The sequence below is a fragment of the Camelus dromedarius genome, chromosome 12, assembly GCF_036321535.1.
Source record: "Camelus dromedarius isolate mCamDro1 chromosome 12, mCamDro1.pat, whole genome shotgun sequence".
Lineage (NCBI taxonomy): Eukaryota > Metazoa > Chordata > Mammalia > Artiodactyla > Camelidae > Camelus > Camelus dromedarius.
This window is the reverse complement of record NC_087447.1, coordinates 64,372,379-64,380,838: the sequence shown is the minus strand read 5'-3', so window position 1 is coordinate 64,380,838 and position 8,460 is coordinate 64,372,379.

Genomic DNA, 8,460 nt, shown 5'->3' with positions numbered 1-8,460 from the left:
GGGCGAGGCCAGTTGTACATGATCTACTGGGGGACGCCAATGCCTGAGAGGAATAGGAGAGGGAGTGTGGGACGGGATGTCTGTAAACAGGGAAGACCTAAGTCCCACCTCTCCAGTTGGGAAGAGAGAGGAGAGTTGACCAGGGCTCTCGAGAACTTGGAATAAGGGTGCCCTCTGCCGGCGAATCTGTGGAATCAGCCCACGCAGGAAGAGCGCAGAGATAACGCGCCAAGAACAGCCAGACTAAACTGTAACCTGACGGCGTGTCTTAGCACATCTCAAATGGGACGCATCACCAAAAAAGGGGGATGGCGGAGCACAGGTCTAGGCAAGGGCGAGCCTTATGGGGCTCACGGAAGTATCTGGTCACAGTGAGCTGGGTTAACAGACTGTCCGGGCCTGATGTCGCCGCACCTTTGGTTTATCTAACCGTCCTGCTCTGAGCTCACCGTCTTCCAGCAACTTCGCCGTCTCAGGCTTCCCCTGGGGCTTGCCTGCAGCCAGGAGACTCACCCACAGGCGGACTCACAGGTGTGGGCCCCAGCATCCCTTTCTCGGTGAGCATTAATAAATGAGGCTTGGCATAGTCAGCACTGCCCGGCCCTTCCCAGGAGGGTCAACAAGGGGAGGCTGTCGGGGGTGTGCGGGCGCCGCATGCTTGTCCCGGTAGGGTCGTGACTCCAGAGCCACGCTCTGGCATCCCGCGCGCCAGCCTCCTTCCTGGGCTGGGATCTGGCCCCACCTGGGTCTTCAGCGGGTCCAGGGAGGCCCAGATGGTAATGCAGAATTGGGTAGTTGAGAGTGCAGCTTTCTGGGAAGACTCTAAGGCTTGCCTCTGACAGTCAAAGGCTCCCAGCCGGTGGAAGGGGAGGAGGGGCGAGATGCGGCCTGCAGGAAAGAGCCGAGCTGTCTGGCTCATCCTCCCCGTATCGAGGAGTGTCACTAGAGATGCAGGGAGCAGGTGGGTGTCGGGAGTGGTGGGGGCAGCCGCGCTTGGACATGCAGCCCCCTGACGCTGGTAGGACCCCAGATGCGGCCGCCGTCGGACTCCGCCCGCTGCCCTCGCGGGGCGGGCCACCTGGAGGCGGGTGCAGCCGACAGCGGTCACTGCGAAGAAAGATTTTCTAAAACCCCGGTTTCCTCCCCCTCCTTCTCCGAGCCTTGAGAAGGGGCGCCTCCGAGGCAGCAGACGATCCCGAAACAGAACCAGGCGGCGGCCAAGCCGCCTGCCCCCTAGCCGCGAAGCTGTCCCCACCACCACCCTCGTGGGCCGGGGTAGTTGTGACGGGCGCCGGGTTTCCTTGTAGATGGAAATGATGGTGTGTGTGTGCGTGTGCGTGTGTGTGTGTGTTTTCTCCCAGTTTCCGGATGAACTGTTTCGAGAAAACAGGCCGCGTGGGGCTGGGAGAGGCGCGCAGTAGCGGAGAAGAAGGGGCGGGGCGGTCACCTGGCAGCCTCCCTAGCGACCTGGGAACTTGGTGCAGCCACGCCGCAGGCGGGACAGACTCGATCCGGGCCGAGAAAGGGAGCGGCTTTCTCCCCGGCTCACCCCCAAGGGAGAATAAACGGTCTCTGGCACTTTCCTGCATTCCTGATTTTTAACAAAACTATTGTTGGAGGCTGGCCACTGTGTTTGCTCCTCGGGAGGAGCAAACCTGCTCACTCCCAGCCCGCGGTGGAGCCAGCGCCGCCCCTACCCGCTCTCCCAGAACAATGCCTCTTTGTAGGGCGCCCTCCGTGATCGGGGCCCTCCCCGTAGAGGATTCCGAGGACCGCCACCAGCCTCCCTCCTCCCTGAGGTCTCTGCCTGGGAAGAAAGCAAGGCAGCCTTCCTCATCCTTCCGAGGGGGTGGAAAGGAAGGGAAATGACTCCTGCACTCTGAGTGCATGCCAGCCCTTGCGTCCTCCCTGGCAGCCTTGTCCAGAGGAATCATTACTCACCGTTAGGTTTTGTGCCTTGTGCAGGGTCCCGCAATGGGAAATGGAAGAGGGGATCTGCCACCCAGTTTTGACAGTATCCCTTTCCATCTAGACCCTCTGAAGTTTGCTTGATTCGAGTTCTTCCAAATGCTCCAGGAAATAAGATTTTCCCACCCCCTCCTTCATCCATCTCCTTAGCTGCCTGGTAGCACTGGTCACAGTGTGACTGTTTTGGGGGCCCCCTGCCTCCTCATTTGATTCTGAGAGGACAGTGCCTTCTGCTTGGGTGTGCTTCCAGAATGGTCCTCTCCCCTCCGGCTCTGGCTTGTCAGCCCGCCCTCAACACTCACACCCATCTCTCAAAGCACTGCCAGACCTGGGAGCACCTGGTCCTCCCATCCACTCTGCAGAAGGGCAGAGCTTCAGGGGTGCTGTGGATAATGTTTACCACCCCACCTCCCACCCTTCCACACTTCTGAGGAACTGTTGGCAGCATCTACAGGCATCCACACAGGCTTGAGCCAGTCCCAGACCAAGGATGAATGCCAAACGCATGGGGCAGTGGGTGCTGGCTGTGGGGTCACTAATAGATTACAGAGCCAAGGTAGAGACTGAATGACTCCTTTGGGGAATACTAACATGGGGGTGTTGGTTATTGGGGGAGGCAAAGATGAGGTGCCATTGCTTACATCTCCATACATTACAAACTAGTCCCAGCCCTCCCTTTTCCTGCACTCTTCCTCGATTTGCACTGGCTGTGGACCACCTCTTGCCAACTGACTCAGTACGGATGGGAAGTTTAACTTATTTGAGGCAGACCCATGTGCTACATGGATACTAAGAGTCACACACAAAAATATTGAACTAAATAAAAATAAAATGCTCAGTGCTGGATAACTGATCCATGCAAAATTTGCAACCCGTGATGGACCCTGAATGTTTGGATCAACCAAAAGCAAGGCCAAGGTAATATATTTGGGGTTCATGGACCTCAGTAACTTTGAGGCAAAATGGTCAAGTGAAAAGTGGGTAGGCTCCAGCCTGGCTTAGAATCCTGGTTCTGACACTGTGAGATCCTGGACCAGTTACTCAACCTCTCTGAGCATCAGACTCATCTACCACAAAAATAGAAATAATGATTCTTTTTTTAAGTTGTCGTATGGTTGATTTACAATGTTGTGTTAGTTTCTGGTGTACAGCATGGTGATTCAGTTGTACATATATACACTTTTTTATATGTATTCTTTTTCATATTCTTTTCTATTAGGGTTTATTACAGGATATAGAATATAGTTCCCTGTGCTATACACTAGGGCCTTGTTCTTTATCTTTTTTATATATAGCAGTTTGTATCTGCTAATCCCAAATTCCTGCTTTATCCCTACCCCATTCCCTTTTCCTTTGGTAACCATCAATTTGATTTCTATGTGGGTGTGTTTCTGTTTTATGAATAAGTTCATTTGTGTCATATTTTAGATTCCACATGTAAGTAATTTCACACGGCATTTGTCTTTCTCTTTCTGACTTATTTCATTTAGTATGATAATCTCCAGATCCATCCATGTTGCTTCAAATGGCATTATCTTATTCTTTTTATGGCTGAGTAGTATTCCATTGTATAAATATACCACAGCTTCTTTATCCTGTCATCTGTTGATGGACATTTAGGTTGCTTCCATGCCTGGGCTATTGTAAATAGTGCTGCTATGAACATTGGGGTGCATGTGTCTTTTCGAATATAGTTTTCTCCAGATATATGCCCAGGAGTGGGACAGCTGGATCATATGGTAAGTCTATTTTTAGTTTCTTAAAGAACCTCCATACTGTTCTCCATAGTGGCTGTACCAATTTATATTCCCACCAACAGTGTAGGAGGGTTCCCTTTTCTCCACACCCTCTCCACCATTTGTTATTTGTGGACTTTTAAATGATGGCCATTCTGACCGGTGTGAGGCGTTACCTCACTATAGTTCTGATTTGCGTAGAAGTAATCATTCTTTATCTTGACAGGGTTATTGTGAAGAGTAAATAAAATAACATAGTTGAAAATTACTATAGGACAGGAAGTTTTCAGGAAGAGTTTGTTTCATTGTTGAATATTCTATTAGAACTGAAGCCAAAAATGATTTCTGTGATCACATGTCTAAAAACCTCTGCAGAGACAATCCCTCAGAGGTCTTTGGGCACCTAAAGCAGGATCTGCAGACACTTAGAAAGGGGGAAAAGGAGGCAGAATGATCACGGGGCGTTCACAGACTTACTTCCCCTCTTGGTTTCCAAGTTTGGATGCAGAAGGAGAGAGCATGGTGTTCTGCCAATGTGAACATGTTTTGGCAACATTTAAAAAATTGTCCCCCTTTTCTGATAAATGTGTCTCCTCCTTCCCATCCTCCCTTCACTCCTTTCTCCTTCTCTCCCCATTTCTTCCCACTATTTGGGATCTCAATTAGTCCTTTCAAATCCTCTAAAAAGCCTATAAGCTGAGTAATTCATAGGGTTATAATAAGTATTAAATGACATATATTTGATAAATCAGCCCAGTTTCCCTTAAATTGTCTCATCTTTTCCTCTCGTGTTGACTTCTAATTCTCCCTGTTCTTCTTCCCGTTTTGCACAGAGATTGAAGGTGAGGCTGGATCAGGCCCAGACATGAGGGGTGGGACCGGGAAACGTGCGGTTCCTTCATTCCATCCCACAATCTGCGGCGGCTACCCTTGGAAGATGACTGTCTTTTGTGACTAGTTGTTAATATCTCTCAGCTAACAACCTCCCACCACTGGCCTCTATAATGGCTGGTTCCTGAATCATTTACTTTTAGGAACTCTTCGTTGGGTGTCTGGTCACAACCTGGAATCCTAAGAGTAAATAAATTCAATACTGCAAGTTGACTCAAGCTGGGACCGTGCCTAAACTCAGCCGCATTAAAAATGCACCAGCCTGCACTGAGGGCTCCTTGGACGGGTTACTTTAAGGTGTTTGGAGTGTTCATCTTCTCACTTTGTTTGGGCTTAGAGATCTGACTTCTCCTTGTGAGGAAGGCTCTGAATACTCAGGAGCCCTCAGGAAAGACTCCTGCTCCAGAGCTAGAGCTGGCTGTCCTTACCCATCGTGGTCCCTCTCCTCTGTGAGGCTGCCTCCCGTTACAGTTCAATCTGACTGCCTGATGCATCTGCTTATTCAGCAGCTATTTCCTGTGATGCCAGCTATGGGGTGATGGGGGTTAATAAAAAAAAAGTCCAGACCCCTTTCCCGTAATCGGGACAACTCTGACGGCCTATCCCAGCTTGAGAGCTCTCCACGGACCTGCTGAGTTCTTTGCTAGGACTGCATCACAGCCCACCATCCCCTTTGCCTGCTCCCGTGTGTTTACCTGCGCTCACAAGTGTGGTCCCTGAGAACTCCTCAATTAACATCCTTGGTGCTAACCTCATCTCAGGGTCTGATCCCTGGGGAGCCCAACCTACAACATGGAACTGCATGGAAAACATGAGGAAACTGGATTGGGACATACTTATGTTTAAATCCTGCCTCTGTCTCTTAGTGGCTGTGTGACTTTGGGCAAGTTATTTAACCTCTATCAATTTTATTTTTCATCCAAGGGAAAAAAATGATTATGAGGACTGAATGAGTTTATATAAAGGATGTAAGAACCTGGACCCTGGGAGCTGCTCAACGAATGTTAGTTCTTCCTTCAATAGTATTTCTCTAACATGACATCCCCAATCCCACTAGAACTTATATCTCTAGTTTATAAATTATTATTCTGTTTCTAGTTTATAAGTTTTACTAGAATTTATGGTTTTATATTCTTGAAACTAATACTGCATCTTTGAAAGGGGTGACTCTTACACTATTTTTAAGTTTTACAACACTGTCTTAGGTAAAGCATAATGGCTAAGAAATCAGAGGGACTGTGGATTTGGTTGCCCTTAAATCAGCAAGTCAACCATGTCATCTAGCTAACCACTGCCAGATTTCCTCACCTGTAAAATGGGAGAGTAACAATGCATACTTAGGGCCGATGGTATCTCCTTTAAATGCCTACAGCAGTGCTTCCCATCCATGCTGCTCTTCTGAAATGACCTTGCCACTGATAGATAGAGTCTGCTTCTCATCCCCTCCCATCTGGGCTGGCCTCAGTGAATTGCTTGACCATTAAAATGTGACAGAAGCAATCTGTGGTGCTTCCAAGGCTAGATCATATAAGGCTACACCATTCTGTCTGGGTCTTTTATAATGTGCCCTATTGGAACCCAGCCACCATGCTATGAGAATTCCAAGCACTCGGAGAGGTCGTGATGTAGGTGTTGGCTTAATGGTTCTAGCCAACATCCAGCAGCGACTGCCAGCCAAGTAAATGTGCCATCTTGGACGTTCAACTCCGTTGGGCCTTCCAATGCATGTGCTCTTAGTCAACATCTGACTGCAGCTCCGTGAGACCCCCGTAAGGATGGCCCCGCTAAGCCCAGTCAACCCGCAAACCATGACACAATAATAAATTTGTTTTAAACCATTAAATTATGGAGCAATTTTTTATGTAGAAACAGGAACACAAACACTACTTCCTAGGGTTGTAAAAATTAAATGAGATAATGCGTGCAAACTGATGAACAAAGTGCTTGGTTAAGGATTACTGCACTGGTAGGAAAAGGTAAGCTGGTTTATATGGGGAGATAAAACATGATCACAGATAAACTCAATAAGCAGGCATCATCTGAGTCAATATTTAGTGAGCACCTGTCACATGGTAGGCTCCCTATATAACCATAGAACTTCTGAGTAGGAAGGAACTTTCTGGTTCAGCCTCGCACCGAGTGAGGACATTCCTCCTTGAAAGTTTGCTTAATCCAACAATTATTTATTAACCTCTGTGCTGGGCCAGGAAATGTGGTAGATGGTAATGCTGGGAAGCCAGCTACAAAGATGCCTAAGATTCAGTCCAACGCCAGAGGCAAACGCATGGACGGTTTCTGCACAGCATGACACCTGCAGAGAAGAGGGATCCACTGGCTCTGCATTGCACGGGGTGAGTCGTCTCACTGTCGGCCAGCTTCCCTGAGCACTGCCTCCTGCTGCTGGACTTCCTGTGCATCGACTTGTATTTTGAATGGCAGTTCTCAGGCTCTTTGCATTCTTGATCCGTATCATGAAGTTGACTATTTACACATCCACTTACCCACCTCTGAAAGGAAAGCTTTTCCTGGCACTTGAACACCAGCGTGGGCTCTTTGAGGGCGGCGCCTGGGTCTTGTTCATCGTTGGGGCCCCAGCTCCTAGAGCAACCAGGAAAAAAAGAGGGAGGAGGAGGAGGAAGGAGAAAAACAAACAAAAAAACAAACAAAAAAACAAACAAAAAAAGCATCCCATTATGTGTGGGTTCAGAAAAATGCCCCAAATTCCTTTCATCAATTTCATTTCAAACAAGGACAGCAAGGAAAATTACCAGTGTAAGCCGCTTTCTCAAGCTTCTCAAGTAACTCTAAGTTTTCAATAGGCTGAGGTTTAATAGACAGGTGAAACCAGTTTTTTAAATCCCCCCCCAAAAGTTCACGTTGAGTTCACTGCAGCCAGGTAGTTAATAGCTGTTACAATTTATGGGCTGTCTGTTTCCCACACAGAGCCATGTTTTATGGCTTCTTAAAATTACCTTTAAAAATGTCTTACAAACCATGATTTTTACACAAATATAGGAGTTCCAATTTTTGTTTTCAATGATACATGTAAGTCCTGTGTCACATCTGAGAAAGCTCTTGGCTCCTCTTGAGAAACAGAAAAGAGAACGCTGTGGCACCTACCCGAATGGAGCACCCAGCCACCTGAACCGGGTCTCTCCCTCCCAGCCTGGCGCACCTGCTGAGAGCGCCGCTCACGCTCACGGGTCTGGGGAGCAGGCGCAGTTGGCGTGAATAAACCAGCCTTTGCTTCCCTGCTTTATAATTTCCCTTTCATCCTAAGTCAGATCCCTTCACTTGCTCATTCTCTTCCTCCTTATTTGAAAATGTTTTGTGACTTGTTTGTTCGTATGAATGTTTCTCTGTGTGGCTGTAATTGTAGTTTATATAAAACTTAGCACTGGGCTCTTTGACTTCGCAATTTATTATAGTTTTGTCACTACAGTGTATTCCTCTCATGGGGACAAGGCAGAATCTGGATCAGCAGCCCTGGAGATAGTGCAGTCCCCGCCACAAAATCACCAAAACTTTCCTCCGGAGGAGAATACAGGACATCAGAAGAGAATGAAAACGTGGTGGGGGAAGGGCAGAGGTTTTCATTTGGAAGAGGGGGCAGGAATATTTCCAGGAACTTCAGAGAGGAGTGGGGACCTCCTTGTTGGAGAGGAGGAAACCACTGTGTGCTCTGGGGTCAGTGGGATGCACTTGAAGAGGCTGGGGTGGCCCCTAGACGCAGCAGGATAAACCCCAGAAGCTGGCTGGCCTCTGGGAGAGGGGGGTTGAACTGCAGTGCTTGGTGGATGGACTTCTGGGCCTGGATATGGACATCGGCAGATGGAGGATGAACCCAGGAGCTGAGAGGAGACCC